The sequence below is a fragment of the Desmodus rotundus genome, chromosome 5 (genome assembly GCF_022682495.2).
Source record: "Desmodus rotundus isolate HL8 chromosome 5, HLdesRot8A.1, whole genome shotgun sequence".
Lineage (NCBI taxonomy): Eukaryota > Metazoa > Chordata > Mammalia > Chiroptera > Phyllostomidae > Desmodus > Desmodus rotundus.
The window spans coordinates 118,343,646-118,368,927 of NC_071391.1; the positions used below are offsets into that span (position 1 = coordinate 118,343,646).

At 41.7% G+C, this 25,282-nt stretch overlaps 1 pseudogene; it reads left to right on the forward strand.

Annotated features, from left to right (window-relative positions):
- Positions 1–16,896: 16,896 nt before the first annotated feature.
- On the forward strand, positions 16,897–17,408 carry LOC112303017 (stathmin-like; annotated as a pseudogene).
- The last annotated feature ends 7,874 nt before the right edge of the window (positions 17,409–25,282 follow it).

The following is a 25,282-nucleotide window of genomic DNA, read 5'->3' on the forward strand; positions in this document are numbered from 1 at the left end:
AAATCTTGTACTGCTGGTTTGGTGGAAATGTATTCTTTCAGCCTTCTTTTGTCTGGGAAAATCCTTATTTCACCTTCCATTTTAATCAAGAGTCTCGCTGGCTAGAGTAATCTTGGTTGCAGGCCTTTGCTTTCATTACTTGGACTATCTCTTGCCATTCTCTCCTAGATTGGAGTGTTTCTTTTGAGAAGTCAGCTGCTAGCCTTATCGGAGCCCCTTTGTATGTAACTTCTCGTTTCTCCCTTGTTGCTTTTAAGATTCTCTCTTTGTCTTTAATATTTGGCATTTTAATTATGATATATCTTGGAGTTGGCCTCTTTGGGTTCATCTTGATTTGGACTCTCTGTGCTTCCTGAATTTGCATGTTTTTTTCCCTCTCCAGGGTTGGAAAGTTTTCTGTCATTATTTTTTCAAACAGGGTTTCTATACCTTGTTCCTTTTCTTCTCCTGGTATTCCTATGATTCGAATGTTGTGTTTCATGTTATCGTGGAGTTCCCTTAAGCTATCCTCATGTTTTTTCAGTCTTTTTTCATGCATCTGCTCTACCTGGGTGTTTCTTTCCACCTTGTCTTCCAGCTCACTAATTTGGTCCCCTGCTTCATCCAGCCTGCTTGTAATTCCTTCTAGTGTGGGTTTTTTTTTTTTTATTTCTGAAATTTTATTGTTCATTTTTCCTGGTTTTGGTTTATAGTTTCTATTCCCTTTTTCATACTGTTGCAGTTCTCACTCAGTTCCTTGTAGTTGTCTGTGATTTCCTTGAGCATCCTTATAAACATTAGTTTGAAGTCTATATCTGATGGTTTGCTTACCTCCATTTCATTTAGCTCTTTTAATGGGGAGTCACCCATTCCTTTTGATTGCAGGTTCTTTTTTTGTCTCCCTATTTTAGGTGACTCTTTTTGTTTGTTTCTGTGCTTCCTGATATTTTGCTTTGCTAGCTGTCTTTGTAGGGAACTTCTGTGGTAGGAATTCTGTGGGATTCAGTGGTGTGGTCTCTTTGATCTCCTTGTCTGGATGCTCTAGGGTTGCTGTTTCTTTTGTTTGTGTGGGCTCTCTTGTTGTACTTGGGTTTTTACCTGTTGGTGGTTCCTTTGTTGGTGGGTTCTCTCATCCAGTGGGTATACTGATGTCCACAGCTCCCACCTAATCTTGTATGTGATCAGTGGCAGGGAGTAGGCAAAGTGGATTAAGGCAGCAGGAGAGTATTCTATGGGATTTAAAGTACCAACAACTAGAAAAGAGATAGGAGATTCTTTGGATAAGTATAGTGTTAATAGTGATATTTTTCCCAACTAGCCACTTTTTATAAAAGGTGAAAAATGGATAAGACTTTTGTTAGAGGGGAGGATGATTGTGAGCTGAATCCAGAAAACAGAGCGTTTGTGCAAAGTCAGATGATGAGATATAGTGAGAGTAAAGGACAGAAAATAGGCATAGTGTGTGAGAGAATAGAGTAACCACAACAATAATAAAGCTCAGGAATGTAGTGAAATGGGCTAGGATCAGGGAGGGGTGCTGTGCAGTATTTAGAATTGTATGGTACAACAATTATTTATAATAGTAATGGAGCAACAATCATATGACAAGAAATATGGTTTGGATAACAAGAATAGAAAGTACACGATCAAGAGTAGTGTGTTATTGGAACATGAGTGAACTGAAAGGAAAGTTAAAATACAATGTGAAAGAGAGGATAAGGAAAACCAGTCAAACAATGCAATTAAACAGAGAAATAAAATGAAGAAAACTAAACAGAAAGAAGAGAAAAAAAATACTAATGAAATAAAAGAAGTAAAAATAATGAAAAAACAATAATAATACAAATAAACAATAAAATGCAAATTCTATGGGATAGCAAAGTGAAATTTGTCTCAGTTTTTCAGTTGTTGGGATTAGCCTTGTGCTCTCTCTTTGGATCTGTCTCTGGACCTTTCACAACTCCAGGTCTGATTGTCTCACTTGGGGGAAGAGAAAAAAAAAAGAGAGAGAAAAAAAAAATAAGCCTCGGAATGACTTTAAACCTGCTGAGCAAGTCCTGCTGGTCTTCCTGGATGCCACAGGAAGAGTGGGGCTGGGCTTTGCTTTTCTCCCTTCCTATGGTTTTGCGAGGATGGGAACCAGGTCTGGGCAGCAATATTCACAGTTGCCCAGCCCCCAGCCCAGGTCCTCCATTAGTTGCTGGGTCCCCACTGTCCATCTGTGCCAAGCCTGTGCCTTCAATCCCCCCCGTTGTGTGGAGGTCTGTGCGGTGTGCCTTCACCTTGCTCTTTGCAAGCCGACCATGGCCAGAGCCCACCACTGGACAAGCAGCACCTGTCAGCCACAGGGCATGTGGCGCCCGTCAGCCTCTGGTCTAGCAGCAAGAGTCAGCTGCTGGGCTAGTGGCTGGAATCAGCCTCTGGGTGAGCGGCTTGATACAGCTGTAGGGCATGTTGCTGCTCAAGAGTTCCTTAAAAAGTGGCTGAGAGCTTTTTTTTTTTTTTTTGAGTAAAAGCCTCTTGTTTAAGCCCACTGTTCTTAACAAGCTCTCCGCTTTTCACACAGCCCAACTACACTGGGGACTATCTGGATCAGGGTCTGACATGGCCCAACTCTTCTCCCTTCTCCAGGTGTCACCCAGTTCCCCAATTTCTCTGGTAATGACCTAGCTGATGTCCACAGTCCCAGTGGATGTATACCACCTCTGTGTGTCTCCCACTTCATCTCTATTCCCCTCAGCAACTTCAAGCATCCAGGTCTCTCCTGGTGCTGGGCTGCCGTCCCTGCTCTAGGAGGGGAGGGAGCTGGTGATCTAACTCTCCCAAGTATCCTGCGGCAGGTGCTGGGCCAGGGGCCACAGCAGCCTAGGTTCCCGCGCAGATCCCAGGGACCTTAGCATCCCAATGCAATCTCCTCACCATCTGTTTTTCAATATCCTCTACAATTTTTGGCCTGCATATTTAAACTTCATATAAGCTGGGATTCTGTTGGCTGTTCACTTCTGTTCCTCAGAAGATCTGCTAGGTGTTCCAGCTTGGCACAGGGAGAACTGGGCTCTGTTCCAGTCTACCTTGCTGCCATCTTCCTATTCCCAGGATAGAATCTTAAAAGCAGAAAGAGAAAAGGAGACAGTTACCTGCAAAGGAGTTTCCATGAGACTGTCAGCTGATTTCTCCAAAGAGACCTTACAGGCAAGAAGGGGCTGGAAAGAAGTATTCAAAGTCATGAAAGGCAAGGACCTACACCCAAGATTACTCTATCCAGCAAAGCTATCATTTAGAATGGAAGGGCCGATAAAGTGCTTCCCAGATAAGGTCAAGTTAAAGGAGTTCATCATCACCAAGCCCTTATTACATGAAATGGTAAAGGGACTTATCTAAGAAGAAGAAGATGATCAAAGTTATGAACAGTAAAATGACAACAAACTCACAACTATTAAAAACTGAACCTAAAAGAAAACAAAAACAAAAACAAACTAAGCAAACAACTAGAACAGGAACAGAATCACAGAAATGGAGATCACATGGAGAGTTACCAGTGTAGAGGGGGCGGGAGGAGAATGGAGAAAAAGGTACAGGGAATAAGTAGCATAAATGGTAGCTAGAAAATAGACAGGGGGAGGTAAAGAATAGTATAGGAAATGGAGAAGCCAAAGAACTTATATGTACGACCCATGGACATGAACTAAGGTGGGGGGTGCAGAATGTGGGTGGGAAGGGGTGTGCAGGGCTGAGGGGAATTAAGGGGGGGAAATGGGACAACTGTAATAGCATAGTCAATAAAATGTATTTTAAAAAAATCAGAATTTAAAAGGTCCCTGGAGAATTAGTTTATTTTTACAAAATTTTTAGAAGAATCATTCTTTGCATGTTTTCAAACAAAAACTGGGGAAAACTCCAATCTAAAGAACAGATGAAGAAGATACTTTAAGTCTAATTAATTTTCCAAGTAAAAATTTCAAAGAATTCCTAATTGTTAGTAGACTATTAGATAGCCACATGCGATTATTTGATTTTAAATTAAAAGTAAATAAAATAAAAAGTCCAGCTCCTTAGTCACACCAACCACATTTCAGGTGCTCACTAGTCAAGTGTGGCTCACGGCTACTGTATGAGATATAGAATGTTTCCTCTTTGCAGGAAGTTCTATTGGTTGGCACTGCTCTGGAACAACGAGGCTGTTTTGAACATTCCAACACTATGGCAATCTCAACTTCCAATGTACATCTTGGTTTTGCTTTAGTTACACAGAAATAAGACAACCTCAATTCTACTAGATGAGTAGTTACACATGGCAGCCCTTTTTTATCTCAGGATATTCTTGCATTAAGCAGAAGTGGCAGGAGAAGCTCTAGTTTCAGCCTGGACTAAAGCAAATTAACCTGGCAGTAAAAGATAATGCCCTAGTGATGTCTTGTGGGCTAAGGTGTATCCAGGGTGTATCCAGGCACACCTCAGAGATATTGCAGGTTTGGTTCCAAACCAGCACAATTAAGTGAGTATTGCAATAAAGTGAGCTGTAATCTTTTTGCTGGTATAGGATCTTGCCTTTAACTGTGAAAAAATGCTATGCCTGTAATATACAATACTTGAGCAGGTATTTTTTTGAAGGACAGCTGAGAAATTATTTAAAAATATCTTATAAAAATATCTTATAAATTAGAATTCTTAGACATCTTGTGGAACCCAGAAGTCATCTCCGTGGAGCCCTAGGGTGCTGTGGGGCACAATTTGAAATCTCTTGAACCACCCTGGCTGAGTGGCTCAGTTGGTTGGAGCATTGTCCTATACACCAAAAGGTTGTGGATTCCATCTCCAGTCAGGGCACGTACCTAGGTTGCAGGTTCGATCCTCAGTTGGGGTGTGTATGGGAGGTAACCAATTGATGTCTCTTTCTCACATTGATATTTCTCTCTCTCTCTCTTTCCCCCTCGCACCTTACCTCCTTTCCTCTCTCTAAAATCAATAAAAACATATCTCTGGGTGAGATTAAAAAAAAAAAGAAAGAAAACTCCTGAACCAAGTCAACCTTTTCATGAAACTGGGACCTAAAAAGATAAAAGGGTTTCATATGGTCATACAGTAGGTGAATGTCAGAAAAGAGGGTAGAAATAGATATTCCTGATTTTTAGCCCAGTGTTTCCATACACCTCTGAAATGACATGGTCCAAATGCCCCTCCCTCCCATCCTCTAGGCCGTGCTCTCCCTGAAGCCTTGTGGTGAGAAGGGCAGGGCCTAGCACTGGACCCAGTTGGGAGCCAAATGGGGCTTCACCTTTCTCATCTGGGATGTTACTTTCAATGATAACACGGTAGCCTCTGTTTATGGAGCATGTACTGTGTGTCAGACACACCAGGTGCTTTAAGGATAGGACCTTTAATCCTCTCCATAACATTGAGGGTCTTATTGTAATCCTCCTTCAACATAAAAGCATCAAAGAGAAAACAAATTCAGACTTAGTAAGGAGAAACTTTAATCGAAAATGATTATTGCAATAGGGGGACGAGGACTAATTTAAAGGGGGAGGAAACTGCCACAACCAAAAGATCAGCAGACCTCTGGAGAGTTAGGCAGGAAGTTGTTTTTTTTTTTTTAGAGCAGTAAACACAGCTAGTAAAAACCAGGTGTGTGGAAGTGGGATGAAAAGATGGTGAATCAGGTGTAGATCTGAGATTGTTTTACCCCTAGACCAACCTATTTTTGGGAGGGCTGCTTTTGTTGGGGGGCGGGGGGTTGCTGTGTGCTGGCTCAGGGACCTGGAGAAAGGAGAAAATCTTCACAAAAAGTTTGGTTAACAAACATGTTGTTCCACTGATTGATCAAGAGGGAGAAACAGTTTAGCTAATCGTTTATACGGCAAAGAATGGGAATTTGGAGCCTCCATATCTGGCTTTGTTGTAAGTAAATAAGGAAGGCGTCTATGAATCTTATAAAAGTCTTGGGGAAGGGTGGTTCCTCGTCGTGGGCCTTCTGGAACACAAAGCGCTGGGGGACTTTCTTACTCTTCACTGTTGTTAGGATCTCTGGGCTCAGGTTAAACATTGTACTTGGAAGTGGTACTTGTCCAGGAAGCGGTTTTAGAAATCAAATAAATTGTCGAAGGTGATACAGTTAGAGTGCAGTGGAAATGGTACTCAAATGAGATCTGATAGACTCCCAAACCCACACTTTTACTGGTGACACGAGTCTGAAATTGTATAAATGGCTTTTGTCAATGGGAGCATTTCTCACAGCACCTAGCGGTGCACTGGGCAGGTGTACCTGGTAAATACTTATTGAATTGAATTGTCCCATTTTACCAGGGTTGTGTGTGGGGGTAGGGGTTAAGTGGGTGGATTCACTGTAATTATATCTTTAAAATTTTTTTTAAAAGATTTACTTATTCATTCCTAGAGAGAGGGTAAAGGAGGGAGAAAGAGAGGGAAAGAAACATCAATGTGAGAGAGAAACATTGATCAGTTGCTTCTTATAAGCAGCCAGACTAGGGACCAAATCTGAAACCCAGGCATGTACCCTGACTGAGAGAGAACCAAACCAGCAACATTTTGCTTTGCAGAAAGATGCCCAACCAACTGAGCCACACTGGTCAGGGCTCACTGCTATTATATTTTCTAAGAAACGTTTACAAAATGCCATTTTAATGTTTACTGCAACATTAGAATTTAAATACAGTAAATTCTTATATTAAAATATATTATTTTTTCACTGCCCCCTAACATTTATTTTGAAAAATTTCAAATTTACAAATAAGTTGAAAGAATAGAGCAATGAACATCTACCTATATAATTTTCTCCTAGATTTACTAAATTTTAATTTTCCTTGACAGTATCTTTCTCTTTCTAGACACATATTCTCTTTTCTGAACCATTTGAAATAAGTTGCAAACATCGTGACTCTTCCCCGCTAAGTACTTCACTGTGCATCTCCTAGAACGAGGGCCTTCTTTTACGTAATGTAACACCATGGTCACACTCAGGGCACGTATTGGTAACAGGGCCCAGTAGTATCATCAACATGAGGTCATATTCAAATCTCCATCATTGTCCTTCACTGTACTCCGTGGTTCTTTCTTTTTCTTTCTTCAGCCAGAATGCAATTAAGGATCACATGTTATATATAGTTATCATATCTCATATCCCTAATCTAGAAAAATTACTCATCTTTTCTTTTATGACAATAAATGTTTGAAAACTTCCATGTCTTATAGAATGTTCCACAATTGGGTTTGTCGATTGTGCCCGCATGCTTAGGTTAGGGTTAGACATTTTGGGCATAAATTCTATATAGGTGAGATGCTATTGCAGGTATATTTCTGCTATTGTATATATGTATGTAAATATATGTATACATACATACACGTATATATAATATACAAATATATACATATTAGATTTTATATGTTAGAGAATATATAAATTATATATAATATGTATATTAGATTTTGTTTATTTATTTTTAGAGAGAGTAGAAGGGAGGAAGAGAAGTATCGATGTGCAAGAGAAACATTGAACAGTTGGCTCTTGCACACCCCCATCTGGGGAACTGGCCCGAAACCCAGGCATGTGCCCTGACTGGGAACCGAACTGGCAACCTTTTGGTTAGGCCGGTGCTCAAACCACCAAGCCTCACCAGCCAGGGTGGCTATTATATCTTGATCTCTTGAATTTTCTTCTACCTTTACCTGTAATGGAATTTCTTCCTGCTTTTTTGGTGAAGAATCTCAGGCAGCCCTTCTCCTTTAGGACTGCTCTTTCATCCTCCCTCCGAAGATATATTTTTCCAAGTGTGGGTCAGAAGGGTCACAGCTCATTAGTGTGCAGTGAAATACATTTAAGGGATTGCAACTAGCACTTTAAAGAACAAAATAGAATAGGCTAAAATGAAAGAGAAAATATCAATATCAGAATGCATGGTGCATGGTAATGGGTAAGGACTGTTTTGTGAACGCTTTTTTCCCATTCTCTCTATGTGGATATATGTAAAATCATATTTCTTACTGTTGGTTGGTAATGGTCAAGAGTTTAGAAAGTCCTGTGCTGAAGTATTATATAGGCAACAGACCTAGGTTCTGATAAACACAGGTCTACAGATTCAATCGTAGTCTGAGCATCAAGCCCTTTGTTCTCCACCTACCTCTGGCAATCTATCTTTGGGCTAATTCACCGACAGAGACAGTTCCCCTTTCCCTTATATAAATACTCTTAACTCTCAGGGGTGTGGTGACAGGCCCTGAGTTGGTGTCTCTGAGGTATGAGGTAAATAGTTATTATTGTTGTTGGGAATCCTGTATTTCCCTCTCTCTCACTCTTGTTACTCTGGTTGTTATACTGAAAACAACAGTGATAATGATAATAATAATAATCTGTGGAGCCTGCTATGGGTTAGGCTTTGGGAGCAGTACTGAGGAACCCCCATAAAGAAGACTTTTGGTCAGGTAGTGTTCGGTTCAGCCTAGAGGAAGAGAGGCCTATCATACATGTTCTTCACCCAGAAGGCTCTGTTTCTCACACAGTGACGACCCAATTGGGGAATTTTGGTTGAAGTCTTTGTGCTCATCTTAGGCCTTTTTTTCTCTAGGACTCAGTTTCTATATCTGTAAAATTAGCAGGATTGATTAGACCATCTCTATGGTCTCATCAACTTTATTCTGTATCTTACCCTTTACCAAGGAGACTGAGAGTCTTTTGGTAATTAAAAAATATACCTGACCACCAAATTTTGAAGGATTAGCTTGGAGGGGAGATCCATTCTGAAGGTTTTTTTTGGAGACTGGGTAGAGGTGGTAGGGGTTGAGAGGATGAGTTGGGGAAATAGTGGGCAATTAGAGGACTGGATGAGGACACTGGGCTCCTGAGAAAACCAGAAATTGGGGAGAAGTCTTAAGAGTCACGAAGGGAGTCACAAACTCTGACTTCATCTACTGTAAACACTGAGTACTTTATCTATTGTGAACACTGTGCAGGACAAGTATTAAAAATATACCTGAGTTCAACAAGCAGAGTGATGCCAGCAGGCTTGATGTGGTTTCTCTTGGTAATATTAGGATATCAGGGGAACCTCACATAAAGTCTAGGCATCTCAGACCTGACAGGCAAGTACAAGCAGTTCATTTCTCATCTGACCATCATTACCGTGAGTCATTTAATCCTAGAGAAAGGAAAAGGTTGCCTTCAACTTTCAAAAATAAGATTTGTATGTTTACTCCTGTCGTGAAATCAACCAAATTTAGTTGGTAGGAAGGGGAGGGAAGGGAGAGTTGCCATTTAGGAGATCAGTGCTGAAGGAAGGGAGTGAGGGGCTGTCATCCTACCAGCGGCCCCACTGGACTTCAGGGCCCTCTGGTCAAGAACCCAAGGGCAGGGGGCAGGACCATCAGGTTCCAATTAAGCTCTTAGCAGACTTGCAGGGTGGCTCCATCCGAATACCACAGGGGTGGGATGCATTTCTTCTGACTTGAAGCAACATTGGTAATAATGGGAAAGATAATCAGCATGACTTTCTCTCCTCCCTGATAGAAGCATGGAGAGTTACTTAGCAGGGGCCAGGTGAGCACATTCTTAATGAAGGGGAAGAAATGGAAAGCAAATACCTTTAGCTCACCTGTGCTTGCCTAAAAGGACCTCAGGCTACTCAGAACAGAACTGTGCATCCCTCAAAGGATTGAGGTATGGGGTGTGGCCAAGGCTAAAATTTTCCATCGTTTGTATACAGGAATAATAAAGCTAAGATGTTTTTGACACACAGACAGGGTGGGCTGTGTATGGGAGATGTGAGATGGGCAAGAGAAAAGGAAGGAACTAGCCAGTAGGTATACAAGGAGTTGCCTGGAGTACAGACCTGCTGTGTGTACATGAGTCTTAAGTGTATTTCAGCACTGGATTTCCCATGCCTTTTTGTCCCCCCTCACTATTCCACTGGAACTGCCATACCCTAATGGCACTTTGGGTTCCCTATAACCTGGGGGGCATGGACATCATATGGAGCGGTCATCCCTTAGGACTGTGGAAATAAATGAAGACCAACTGGATGAGAAAGCAAAGGCTATTTATTCTGAACTTGATATAGTAAGGCAGTCAGGCACCATCACTTGCGTTTGGGCAGAGACTCAAAGGCAGGGGGAGGAGTGGGGAAGATTTATAGTAGCAGAAAAGGAAGGCTTCAGGTCTGTCCTGTTTGGAGGCTGTTGGCATGGGGAAGCTGTAGGAGAGCTAACTAAAAGCTGGTCATCCCATGATTGATTAGGGGTGCATACTTGCACCCCTAAATTTGGGGTCCTAATTTGGACCTAAATTGGTTGGTCCTAAATTTGAAATAGGGACAAGAATTAGAGAAGCTGTAAGTTGTTAATCAAATCTTGGACATTTTGGGCTGATATTTACAGAAGTTATTGTTTAGCCTCCCGGACTGTCATTAGAGACAATTAGAGAGCAATTTGGCTTCCTGCAAGTCTGACTTGAAGCAGGCTGGCTTCCTGGGTTTATTGTAGATAAGTGGGTTGGTTTGCTGGACAGTTGTGGGTCAAAGCTCTGTTTTTATGTATGGTCTGGCCATTGTCCATTTGTATGTGCAGTCTCTCAGAACTATTCTGATAGAAGTAGGGCCAGCCTCCTTCCCCTAGTCGGTCTTTCCCTTTGGAGAACAGAGTGGTTGAATTTTCTGGGACTGTGGCAACATTCTCCTGTTATCAGCTTGTGTGGTGTAAAGAAGGAGCCTGGGAGGGTTGCTTGGAACAGGAGAGCATGGTGAAATAAAGCCCAACTGGCCCTATTCGAACTTTTTAGAGGACGAGGAGTGTTATCGATGCTTTCATGATCAACATTGGTAAGATGTTCTTGTTCTGTAAACATTTGGCGACCTCAGATGAGATTCCTGAACTCTTGCTACTGGAAGTGAGGCTCTTGGGCAAATGCATGGCTGTGCCAAGGGGGCAGTGGCACCAGTCAACATGGAGCACCTTTCTTCCTACTCAAGCCCACCTGTCCTCTAAGGTCCAGGCCCAGACCCAACTCTCCGGAGGAGGCATTCCTGGAATACTCCCACTCATGAAGACCTATCCCACTTCTTTGAATTTCTGTAACACATGTGCAAATGAGTTTTTTCCTGCTCTTCATCCCACTCAGCTTTACACAGCCAACCGATTGTGAATCTGGGGAGCAGAAGTCACATCTTTTTTTTGCTCTAAATTCCTTTACAGCTAAGGCATGTCCTGTCCATAGTAGGTGTGTCTAACTACATGAGAGAAGCAGTAGTCTTATGGTAAGAAAAAGATGGTTTAGTTAGTGTACGAAGGATTCAGAGCGTAATAAATGTATCGCACTAGCAGTTGCCAGACTCTGTTGCCCAAACTGAGATGATCAGATTCACTGGGAAGAGACTGAGGAGGAACCATAAATGTGTCTTTCATTGTCTAATGAAGGACTCTGCATTGGGGCAATGGTGTAATTTCTTACCACTTTGGCACAGGAACACAGACGTGTGTAATGTCCCTGTTGGCTGCCGAATGTCTGCAAAACCCTCCTTGCTGGGGCTATCTGTCCTTTAAGATTTAAATAAAATTGTCTCGAACCCTCATCCACTTCTGCTGGGAGATTGAACAGTTTCTCTGAGAATTGTAAGGGGCTTCCACTGCTTTCATTTAATCCTGGTTGGAATTCCCTGCTCTGTGGCATTCTCTCCTTGTGTCACATCTCATCTCCTGTGTGTGCTACCCCACTTCTGAACCCTGTCATCTTGCACTAGAATCTGCCCCGATTCCTGTACTCCCTCTCAGTACCATGGACACAGCGGAGCATGTATGAGTGTCACTTGTTGACCAAAAGTCTGAAGCCACAGGAGAAGTTGTTCTGCATCACATTGCAGCAAACAACTTGAACTCGAACACAGGAGAATGTAGTTCATAAGTTTTCAACCATTCCTGTCTTCTCTGGAGAGGTAGGACATCCCACCTTCTGTGAGATTTGGCTCCTGTTTCTTCCAGCCTTTTCCTGTGTGCTTATAATAGTACAAGTAAAAAAACTAAAAGCAAAATAAATGGAGAAGACTATGGGCTCCATGATCAACCTGGGGCATAGAGGAAATAGGCCTGGTGTTGGGGAAAGTTTAGTTTACTTATTCACAAACACCTACTACATGCCAGACATCATTTAGGTACTTTGCAAATATCTGTTTATTTAATCCTTATTCCTATGGGGTAAGTATTATTTTTATTTCCATTTTACAGATGAGGAAACAGGGAAGTTAAATACCTTGTGCAAGGTCATGTGTTTGCAAATAGCAAAGCCAGGATTTACATACAGGTTAACTGGCTCTGAAGGTCACAAAACTTAACCATCAGGCCTTGCTGCTTCTGGAGAGGGGTTCCTATAGTCCCTGTGGACCAGTGCGATTCAAGGCAGTGGTTGCAGTGGGACATGGAGACTCAGGAGGCTGTAACAAGGCAGCAAGCCTTTAGTGGTTTTTGAGGAGTGAGCCATTTAGAACGTCAGCAAAGTTCTTCATGGGTACAAGAAGTATTGACCTGGTAAAATAGGGCTGAATGTGAGAGGAGAAGGGGAAGGAAAGACCTGATGGCTGTCAGGGAGCTGTCTGTCTATAGTCTGGCCACGGCAGCAGCCGCAGTGGTGTTTGCAAGATTGGTTATAGATGGTGAGTAGGGTTGAGAGCTACCAGGTGTCACATAATACAGCAACCTCACTAAAACTGTAGAAAACAGTTGTGAAAAAAGAGTTCCTCTATCAAGATTCCCCATGGCCTTGGTTCCCTTGGACATCTGGATCAATGAATGGTCACTGCATCCTTCAACCTGAGGTGCAAGAGATCATGCTTACCAGTGGAGAGTGGGGGAGCTACAAAGAACCCATGCACCCAGTTTCTAGGAAAAATATCAAACTTGGATAAAACCCTTACAGTTTAGTAATGAGTAAACTGATGAACTTCCCCCCACCCCAGGAGATCTATAAGAAATTCAGTGCCCTGCAAGAAAGAGACTATAACACAGAATAAGTAGAGGAAAAAATACCCCCAAAAGAGATTTGTGGCAGGAAACAAAAGATTTCAGAAGATCTGCATTGTTCTTTAGATAAATTCAAGAAAAGGTGCTTTATAGGAAATGGAAAAATAAGATGAGACAAAAATGAAGCTGACTGATGAGTACATAAATAAAAAGGAAAACAGAAGAACTGAGGAAAAATGCTCTGAAATGAAATGGGGGTTGTAGAATTTTAAAATATTTTAGAAGAGAAGACCCAAGGGGAGAAATCTAGACTTCAGTTAAGACAAGAAAATTAAGGAAACATTTAGTAGAGAGGTTGACAGTATGGGGGGATTTATTATACACAGAACAAATTCTGGTGGGCACAGAGGAAAAGTGTGGGAAAGAGGAACAGAAAGAAGCTGAGTCAGGGTGTGAAAATCTTGAGTGGTGTGGTAATGAAAATACCAGAGAAGATAGATGGCCAGAGGAGCTAATACATTCCCTAGAACGTTCAGAGGGAGCATGCATGGCCCATGGTCCTACTGAAACCTTGACTGTGGACTTCTGGCCTCCAGAATTGTGAGACAATACATTTCTGTTGTTTTGAGCTGCCCGGTTTGTTGCACTTTTTTGGAGCAGCTCTAAGAAACTAAGACATGTGAAATAATATTTAGCTTCACTAAAAATTTAAGATATAAAAAATAAAATCATTGTTCCTTGTATCACTGTTCAAGTTCTTAGATAGTAAGATAAAAACCCATTGCAGATGGAAATGAGAGAAGAAAGGAACATGTATACAATAGTGGTAGAGCTCTAAGGGTATCACTTATCAGTAGGGCAAGGCCATTTGGCAATATGTATTAAAAGCCATAAATACATGAAAACTCTTTAGCCCAACAATTTCTTTTAAGGGAGGATCCTAGGGGGGTAATCAGACATGTTTGGCAAAGTACATGAACAAGGATGTTTAGGAGAGCATTTGTAATAGTCCATATTTAGACACAACTAAATGTGTAACAATAGCAAACTAATTAAATAACTACTACAAGCACCATACATATTAATAGTGTACCCTGCAGGCATAAAGAGTGATGCTATAGGAGTATTTTTTATTTTTATTTAAATTTTTTTTAAAATCCTCACCTGGGGATATTTTTTCATTGCTTTTAGAGAAAGAGGAAGTGGGTGGGGGACAATGGGAGAGAGAGAGAGAGAGAGAGAGAGAGAGAGAGAGAGAAACACTATTGGCTGCCTTCCATACATGGCTGGACTGGGGATCAAATCTGCAACAACCTAGGTATGTGTCCTGATCAGGAATTGAACCTACAACCTTTTGGTTATGGGATGCCACTCCAACCAACTGAGCCACACCAGCTAGGGCAGGAGTATTTTTTTATTGACATGGAAAAATGTATGTTACAGTTGAATGAGTGAAGAAGTCAAGTAACAAGAGTTCTATACCTCAAGGTTTTTTATTTTTATTTTTTAAGAAACAAAAGCATAAATGCATAGAAAAAAGTTTGGAGAGTTACACAATGAAATGTTACGGTTTGTTACATATGGGTGATGGGATTATACATGATTATGATTTTCTTCAGAATGTTTACATGGAATTTCTAAGTTTTCTCCAATAGATGTTTCCCTTGGTTATATAAATGTCCTCTCACATCAGAACATTCTATTATAATTGATGAGCAAGAGAGTGATAGACCAGCTCATGTAATACTGTAGCTCACTCAACAACAACACTTTTAAATTATTATTATTTTTGCTGTCAGGTGCTTTTTCCATGAAGCCTTAAGGCCATGCCACCGCCCAGATATACTAGTTGGAGTAGCACAGGCAGCATGGGAAAGGCTTGGCCACACGTCAGGGAGCTGGCTGTGTGGATTTTGGTTTTCATCCTGGCAGGTTGGTCCATCTGTAATCATGGCTCTGCCCAGATTGCCATAATGACAGCCTTGCCTCACCTGGCTTCCTGAGTGGATGCATTCCTTCCCACTTGGGTCACAGAATGCCATTCTGATTCTCCAGAGGGTGGGCCTGTGCTAGCTCAATGCCTGCTTACCAAAGCTCTGCCCTGAGTCACTGTATCTTTGGGACCGACAATCTGATTGCTAAAATGGATTTTTTTCTTACCTCCTTCAGCTTGAAGAAATCACCCTCCTACTCACCTCTCTTGCTGGACTGTCCATGTAAATCACTAAGATTTAACAGAATTATTTTCCTCTGTAACTTTGGGAAAGCGAGTGAGCTGGCTGGAGTACACAGGGCAGATGGGGACACACTAGAACTTTGACTTTGGGATTGCCAGAGTACACAAGGTACTGCTATTAGAAGAGATTTGCTGTTAACTTCTCTATACTATGGGCACACTCCCCAGTATGTTAAGAACTATAAGATGCTCTACAATTGTTAGTTATTTTATTATTAGGGATGCTTTTGGCAGACTTTTCAATTTGATTCTTCTGAGCCATCATTGATGTGGAAACTGAAAAGATCAAGGATAGACATTGAAATAGCTTTTCCTCTGAAGGAGAAATTTGTGACCAGAGCTTAAGCTTCTCAATGGGGGCAGATTCTGTATTCTTTATTCCTTAGAGACCATTGACACATGGAGGAGAGAGGTGACATTTACTGAGCACCTGGTATGTGCCAGGCATCCTAATAACCAAAGTAGTTCCAAATGAACGTGTCCAAAGACTTAATAACCATGTTAGTTCCCAATGAACAAGTTAAAAAACTTTGGGTCACTTGTTTCATTTCTCCAAAAATGGTGCCTTTCTGGGTTGTTCTGAGGAATAAATGAAACAACTGTGTTACTGGGACTGGCACAACATATTCATTGGTCAGTAAATAAACTATTTATTCACCAAAGTTTGTGTTGATCATTTGACAAAAATGTTGTGACCAGAGGGTCACAGGAACCTAACTCCATGTTTTCCTCTAGGAACAACAGTTCAGTATTGCTAATTCAGTGTAGTGGCAAATTTATAGAACATAACTGTGTAAATAACAGATTGATTATACTTTGCCTTATCTCAGATAGTTGGCCTCTGCCTATGAATCTTCATAAGATCATAAGAAGGTTGGAGTGGTGAGCTAGGCAACTAGAGAACATCTCAAGTAAGGCCTTAGTTTTCCAAGATTCTGCAGAGTGGGTCTTAGTGGCAGGCCCTGCCTTGGCCTCAAGCACTCGGTTTGTGAGGCTCGGAGTGAGGCCCTCCTCTGAATTCTAATGTTCAGGCACCAGCATAAAGGTGTTGCCTGCTTCTCCTGGCAGCCCAAGAGGGGCCTCTGGAACCTTGTGGCTTAAGCTTGATGTCATTGGACATGCCTGAGTCTAAGGGCAGGATGAATTCTTTAGGTTCTTCCAGGGCTATGTAGAGATAGCTATTTTGGGGTCAGGCTGAGTGGGAGTAGGGAGGACTGTTCACAGCTGAAGCAGAATGGCAGGACGGAGACAACCATTAAGTGGAAGAGAGAAATGGAGGTCGTGGCTGGAGACACTGTGTGGTAGGTGCAAAGACAGGCTATAAATTGGATTTGAACCATGAAGTTAGGAGCTGAATGGCCTGGGAGCAAGTTAGGATGGAGCAGATTAAACAGAAAGACATTCAATAAAAGAACACCAAGTAGATTAACAGAAGTGAGCAAATAGACTATGCATGAAAGGTTATAACCAGGTGGCACCTTTTCATCAGCTTCCAGGTGTGAATGCAAGGGAAATCAGGGCAATTTGGAGCCAGCTGTTCATCCCATGAGGTCTGTATAACTATGCCAATGTGCATAGCAGAGCTGAATGGATCTAATTTCATTGTGGGTTCTGCCATTATTGTCACAGTGAGTGGGAATGTGTCCTCTCCTGGAGTCTTGCTGGGACTAAGAACAGATAAATTGGACCCATCCAATTAGATCTTAAGTTATTTATAAATTCTCTAGATGGTTATGTATATTAAGAAAATAAGAGAGTGTGGCCAGACCAGTCTCTTGTCTTCAGTTCACCAGGTTTCTTTTGACATCCAGGTGGAAGAACTGGAGAAGTGTGCCTCAGGCCAGGCTTTTGAGCTATTATCAGACCTCAATCAAAAGAATTCCTCCTACAATTCCACCTTTCCCCTTCAAAGAAGAAGGATCTTTCCCTGGAGGAAATTCTGAAGAAATTAGAAGCTGCAGATGAAAAGCACAAGTCCCATGAAACTGAGGTTTTGAAGCAGCTTGCTGAGAAACGAGATCATGAGAAAGAAGTGCTTCAAAAAGCAATAGAAGAGAATAACAACTTTAGTAAAATGGCAGAAGAGAAATTGACCCACAAACTAGAAGCCAACAAAGAGAACCGAGAGGCACGGATGGCCGCCAGGCTGGAGCATTTGCGAGAGAAGGACAAGCACATTGAAGAAATGCAGAAGAACATAGAATCCAAAGACCCTGCTGATGAGACTGAAGCTGACTAATTGTTCTGAGGACTGACTTTCCTCCCTACCCCTTTCTAAATATCCAAAGACTGTACTGGACAGTGTCATTTTATTTTTTGTCCTCCTGACAAATATGCTAGAAGCTAATGTTGGACCATAGGTAGAGCCAGACTGTATGATGTTGTTTTGGGGGGATAAAGGGGAGAAACTGAAAGTGTTTTACCCTTTCTCTAAAGTGTTGAAGTCTTTCTAATGTAGCTATTTTTCTTGTTGCCTCTTTTGTACTTCAGTACACTTGGTGTACTGGGTCAGTGGTTAGTACTGTATTGGCTCTGCGAAAACATGTATGTAAAAACAGTATTCAGTGGCTTCTTTCAAATTGTTAGATCATGAATATCTGTTTACCTCTAAACCCCAATTCTGTCCCTATCTTACCAGATGCTTCTGTACTTGAATGGCTAATAAAACTGCACAGTGCTGTTGGTGGCAAGAAAAAAAATAAAGAAAAAAAATAAAGAAAAAAAAGAATGTAAGTCTCCAGGGTCAGATTTGTATCTTAAATACTTAACATCTTGAAAATTCTAGCAATAGTTCTGGTTCTTCTCATTCTCCCCATGACTCCCAGAAGCCCACCAGTGTCTTGTGAGCCCCCTCAGAATTGAGATCAGGAGGTCCTTAGCATGCTTGTGAATCTTGTCCAAATATTTTTTACTTCTGAGAACTGAAAGAAATAGAACCTACCATCTTGGGTAGGTCTTTCCTCTTCTTGGACTCAATTTTCCTAGGTGAAAATGAGGTTAAATTAATGTTTCTAAATTGCTGTTTTGTTAGGTGATCTTAAAAATCCTAAACCCAACCAAAGCCAAACTCTGAAAATAATTTAGATAATATTTTTTCTTAAATGCATTTAAAAATGTGTAATAAAACAAAACCACATCTATATTGTAGTTATTATGTTCTAAACTATCTTTAAGGGGTGGTGACTCATGCCCAAGCACAAGACATAGTGTGCCGCATGGATAGGCAGTGATTCCCAGCCAAGGTGGGGTCGAGGCCCATCATCCGCTTGATGATCATGACATTATGTTAGGCCTCTTGTCTTGTATTTATTACACACTTTTGTCATAGTTTGATCTTTTTTGTTCTTCGTGCACTACAACTGATTTAGACTTCTGGTTAAGATGGAGGCATAGGTAAACACGGCTTGCCTCTGTAGCTATAACAAAAAGTACAACAAAATTACAAAACAACTATCACCCAGAATCGTCAGGAAATTGAGCTGTATGGAAGTTTGACAATCAAGGAATTAAAAGTGTCACATTCATCCAGATGGATAGGAGGGGCAGAGACATGGAGACATGGAACAGGCATTCCCACACCCATGTGTGGTGGATAAAAAATCCCAGGCCTGCCTCAGACCACCTAGCCCAGGGTTCCAATGCCAAGCAGATAAGATCCCATAACTTCTGGCTGCAAAGACCAGTGGAGATTGGGGCAATGGAAGAAGCCGTGGGATTCTCAGTCATCCCCTCTTAAACGACACACAACAAACTTAGGACTTATGCAGACTCACTCCCTCTGGGCTCCAGCATTGGGGCAGCAGCTGGATGAGCACCAGTGGCATGCAGGGTGAAATTGAAATGCCTGGCATCAGGATGAGTGCTGGGGGACAGCTTTCTCCCAGACAAAACTCCCGAGGCCAGACAGTGGCCATTGACCCTTTTCTGAGTCCTCCCTCACATAGAGCCACAAAGAGGTGACACCATATCTGAGACCTCATAAACCTGGTTCACGTGGGTTGTCCCACCCTGGTGATTACCTAAGGCTCTGCCCCATCCAACTTACGGGTACACTTTTCTACAATAGGCCATGCTGCTAAGACAGGGAGTCAAAGCAGCTCTACCTAATACATAGAGACAAACACAGGGAAGCTGCCAAAATGAAGAAACAAAAAAATGTGGCCCAAATGAAAGAACAGAACAAAACTCCAGAAAAAGAGCTAAACAAAATGGATATAAGTAATCTGTCAGATGCAGAGTTCAAAACACTGGTTATTAGGATGCTCGGAGAACTGATTGGGTACTTCAACAGCATTAAAAAACCCAGTCAGAAGTGAAGGTTACACTAAGTGAAATAAAGAAATATTTACAGGCAATCAACAGTGGAATGGGTGAAGCTGAGAATCAAATCAGTGATTTGGAACATAAGAAAGAAAAAACTCAATCAGAACAAAAAGAAGAAAAAATAATCCCAAAAAACTGAGGATAAGGTAAGGAAACTCTGGGACAACTTCAAACATACCAATGATCGAAACCTAGGGGTGCAAGAAGGAGAAGAGGAAGAGCAAGAAACTGAAAATTTATTGGAAAAATAAATGAAAGAAAACATCCCTAATTAGGTGAAGGAAATAGATATACAAGCCCAGGAAGCACAGAGAATCCCAAACAAAATGGACACAAGGAGGACCACATCAATACACATTATAATTAAAACGCCAGAGTTCAAAGATAAAGAAAGAATTGTAAAAGCAGCAGGAGAAAAGCAGATAGTTATCTACAAAGGAGTTCCCATAAGACTGTCAGCTGATTTCTCAGAAGAAGGTTTGCAGGCTAGAAGGGGCTGGCAAGAAGTATTCAAAGTGATGAAAAGCAAAGACCTATAACCTCGATTACTCTATCCAGAAAAGCTATCATTTAGAAATGAAAGGCAGATAAAGTGCTTCCCAGACAAGGTAAAGCTAAAGAAGTTCATCATCACCAAGCCATTATTATATGAAATGTTCAAGGGACTTATTTAAGAAAAAGAGAATACTATGAACATTAAAATGGCAATAAATTCACAACTATAAACAATTGAATAAAAAAAAAACAGCTAAGCAAACAAGCAGAACAGAAACAGAATTATAAATATGCAGATGATTTGGAGGGTTATCAGTTTGGGAGTGGAAATAGGGAGAATGGGGCAAAAGATGCAGGGATAAGAAGTACATGTTGGTAGGTACAAAATAGACAGGGGGATGTTAAGAACAGTATGGAAATGGAGAAGCCAAAGAACTTATATGGGCATGACCCACGGACAGGAACTAAGGGGGGTGGATTGCTGGAGATTATGTGAGGTACTGGGTTTAGGGGGGCAAAGATGGAAAAATTGGGACATCTATAATAGTATAGTCAATAAAATATATTAAAAAATACAACTTATTTAATTAATTTAATATTTTTCACTCTGGTATGAGATTAAATAACATATGAATAAAATGTGGGTCCCTTTGTGAGACCATTTTGGCTGCTTAGTTGAATCCAAGTGACCCTATTCACATTCCATTCATAGATGATGATTAAAAATTTTTTAATTGTCAAATTTCTGTAGACAACACTGGATTGTAGGATCTCTAAATTTCCTTTTAGGCCAGTGAATCTATGTTAATACAGATGGCATTTTGGTACCTGAGACAATGCTTCAGACAACTGAGCCACCTGGCCAGGGCAAATCTACTTTTTTTTTTTTATAGCTTTACCTGAGGACATTTTTTCATTACTTTTTAGAAAGAGAGAGAAACACTAATGAGAGGGAAAAGCATTGATTGGTTGCCTCCTGCACGTACCTGGATGGGGGATCATACACCCAGACCTGGGGTTAAACTCGCAACCTTTTGGTAATGGGATGATGCACCAACCAACTGGGCCTCACTGGCCAAGGCCAGATCTGTGCTTAATCAGGGTGGGAAGGGAGCTGAGGAGGGAATTTTTTTTTTTTTTTTTTGTACTTGACCCTGATGATTAAGGCACAGGAATAGTGCTTTGGGGCCAGATAGAGGAGGTATGGCCTACCTCTGGATTGCTTCCTTTGCGCATCAAGGGGATGCTACTGGCTGGGCCCTTTGCTATCTCTAAGACTTGGCTAGCCCAGGGAGGGGCAGTCTCTCTTCAGCCAGAAAGGTTTTTTAAGATGTCAAACGTCATATTACGAGGTCAGTCCAGAAGGTATCCAGCCATGTGATATGAAAAATAGAGAGATTTATTGAAGAAGATGCAAGATATAAGAAACATTGTACATGGGACAATGATGCCTCAGTCCCCTTCAAAGTAGGCACCTTGGGACCTCACACAATTCTCCCAATCGCCATCAGCTGCCCTGTCGTATTTTCCTGAATATCATCAACAGTCTGAAATCTCTTCCCTTTCAAAGGTGATTGTAGTTTTTGGAAAAGCCAGAAGTCGCAGGGTGCCAAATCTGGGCTGTAGAGGGGCTGAGTCACCTCAGTGATTTGATGTTTAGCAAAAAAACTCTGCACAAGACATGATGCATGAGTGGGCGCATTATCATGATAAAGCTGCTAATCACCAGTTGCCCATAGCTGCGGCCTTCTGAATCATCTGAATAGTTTTCAAGGAGGAATGTTCAAGCTTAATGCAAAATTTGATGCAGATTTGTTGCTCTACTTGCTCAGTCATTTTGAATGCGATGGCCACACAGTACGTATGCTCACTCAGTGGCATCTACTGCCCCCACTGACTAGTACAGTGAGGTTGTCATTGTTCATGCATGCACATTCCAGTCCACTGTTTGGCTGCCATGTTACATCAATGTTGTGCAAACTGTTCTCGTTATATACAGAAAGTACTGTAATAGTTATTATAATAATATAATGTATCTGAGTGTGTTTGAGTGTGCTCTGTAAAATATTTTATATATTGTAATACATTCTATATTATAGAACACACTCAGACACACTCCGACAACACAGAGAGACTCATGCAGACAGAGACGTAGAGTCCTCAGAAATACAATCTCTTTTTTAACAAATGGAGGAGTTCCAGCCTTGGTCCTCTCCATCTAAAGGAATCCCAGATGAGGTTTCTTGACAATCAGGGCTATTTTCAGTTGCATTCATGGTGCAGTGAGAACTCAGAATTCTGGCCTTTGCGTGATAGGGTTAACCTTCATTTTCTAGGGGAAATGTGACTTAGTATATCTCAAATTTGAATATGTCATGGCCAGGGAGCTGGGTCTTGGGCTCTGCCTCTGATACCACAGGTTTGAGGAGAGGCCCAGGAATCTGCATCTTATAAGCCCCCAAGTGATTATGATGCAGGAGTTGTCTCCCAACATCCCTTTCCTAGGGATCACCTCTTTCTGGCTCTCACAAGCAGAAGGCATTTCTGCTCCTTTCTCTAGTCTAGGTGATAAAGCTAAATGGGCTCACCTGTAATATGCTTGCAAAGTGCTAGAATTCCCAGCCTCCTTGACTCACTGCAATGATACTGGCCTCAGTGGGCTTTGGTTTTTATAACTTCTAGGGTTGAAGTAATAGTCTAACCTCTTATAACTTTAACATTTATATATGATTCATAGGAACAAATATATTTTACTTTCTGATCCAGCATAACTTATACAAACACACACACATTTATAAAATTTTTTCTTAACCATATGTATACCTTTATTTTTACATTTTCCATTTTACTCTGTTCTGTCCAATTTAGTTTTAAGAAACACACTGGTCATGATACACTAGACTGAATTCATGACCCACTATTCTAGTTATCTGTTGCTGCATAACAAATCAACTCAAAACTCAGTGTCTTAAAACAGCACCAATCATTTTATTATCTCCCTTGTTTTCTGTGTGTGGTGCAGGGAATTTGGGAAGGGTTCAGCTGTCTCTCAAGTAATTTCTCCATGGGTTCTCTCTGCATCCTGGTTTGGTTTCATTACAGCACGGTGGCCTTGGGGCAGTTGAATCCATTACAGGTGTCTCAGGGCTCCAAAGCTGAGAACCAGGCAGAAGGTAGCCTGGCCTTGCAAGTCACATAGCATCACTTCTTTCATAATCATAAGCTCGCTCCAACTGAAGAAGAGAGAACATAACTCTATCTCCTGATGTACTGAGTGACAAAGTAATATTGTAAGAAGAGCCAGTGGGATGGGAGATTCGCATCTTTGGAAAATGTAACCTGCCACACCTTCTTAGAGGGCGCCATTGCAATTTGAAAATGATCCTCTAGAGGGCATCATTGTTATGTGAGATAGCATCCACTTCATTTTGGGGTATGGGAAAGAGTGAGTGATGGGCAGGGTGTTGGAAAGAGAGACAAAGGAATTTGGTATTGGCAAAAGTGGAGCAGCTCGTCCTTTGGAATTATCATTCTTTCCGTTGCACAGAACATGTGATGGCAGGGATGGGTGTGTGTGGTCATGTGGATATCCTAGGTGTACAGATGTGGATGTGAACAAGACTAACTCCCTCTGGGTCCTGGATTTCATTTAATTTTTAGGTTTCATGCTGTAATCTTTGACCAACCTCACTGTCCGTAGCAAGCATATCAAAGCTTTCTAGTTGGTGATTATTTGTGATCCTTAAAATGTAGCCATAAACATTTCTGTTAGAAATAGCCAGAATGCCCTGGCCTGGTGACTCAGTTGGTTGGGGCATCGTCCTGTACACCAAAAGGTTGCAGGACCAATTCTCAATCAGAGCACATCCCTACGCTGGGGGTGTGATTCCTGGTCAGAGTGTACAGGGAGGCAAATGATCAATGTTTCTCACATTGATGTTTCTCTCTCTTTAAAATCAAGAAATAAATCCTCAGGTAAGGATTAAAAAAAAAGTCAGAATGGCATGACAACCAAGATAAATATCAAACTGTTACCAGTATCAATAATAAGCAATCATCTATCACAATACTACCGGGAGGTATGGCCCCTGGTGCTGCTGCACTCTTTGTCCCTTGGTCTTGTCAGTCATTAGTCCTATAGTTATATTATTAAAAAAATAACTGTAACAGAGGTCTGTTAATGGATAATAATTTGTGCAAAACTGCTGAGCCATCTTTTGGCCTAATCTTCCTGTAAGTAAATTACCATATAATAAATTCTGTTATGTTCTATGGAGTTGCCTACTTTGTCTTTTGGTTTGAAGATAATTTCTTGTCACGTTGACCAGTGCACCTTTGCCCCACTGTCAGACACCAGGAGGAGGAGGGCTGGTGGCCAGCTTGCAGGGCTTTACGTGCATGTGTATCCACTGCCCCCATGGCAGCCCCCACATCCCCCAAGCAGAAGGCCTTGCCCATGGGTCCACTTTGACAGTTAAGCATAAAGTGCTTGTGAGCCACCAGGCAGAAGGCTAAGCTTTGGCTAGGGTAGTGCCACCCCAGGTGCCTCACAGAACCCACACTTCCCAATATCGCAAGGCTGACTCCATGCCTCCAGTGCTCAGGGGCTGGAAATCATGATTGGGAAGACTATTGAAGAACTGTTAGTGGATGAGCTTTTCCAGGAAGAATGTAAAAAATAAGAAGGAACAGGAGACAAGGAGAGAAGACTGGGGGATTTCGATGTTTAAGAAGAAGAAGAAGAAGAAGAGTGGCAAAGGAGACTAAGAAGATGAGAGATGGTCAGAGGTGCTGGAGGAGAACCTGGCGAGAACGGTGGCACCATTGGGACAGATGAAGACTAAAAATAGACCACTAGATTTGGCACCACAAATTGTATGGGACAGAAGAATATGGGTGGAAACTTGAGAGGGGGACAAGGTCAAGAGATTTGTTTTAAAATCTTGGGCAAGACTAAGCATGTGCATAGGTGAAGAAAGGAGATGGGGGAGGAGAGAGCAGGCTAAAGGGGAAAAATTGATACAGCCTGGCACAGAGGGGAGCGGGGTCCAATGCCCAGTGGAAAGGTGAAACTTGGGAGGTGGCCATTCCTTCTGAGAGAGAGGGGACCCATACAATAGGGAAGAGGTCAAGGTTTAGGGAGGAGGATAGTTGGCTGAGCTATTTCAAGTGGCCTGTTTGTTCCAGAGTGAGCAGCCAGGAGAAGGCAGAAGGCTTGAGAAGAACTTACCAGCCATTTAGAGATGAGTGAAAAGCCCATTTAGTTCACACACGTAGGACCTACTCTGTTAACTG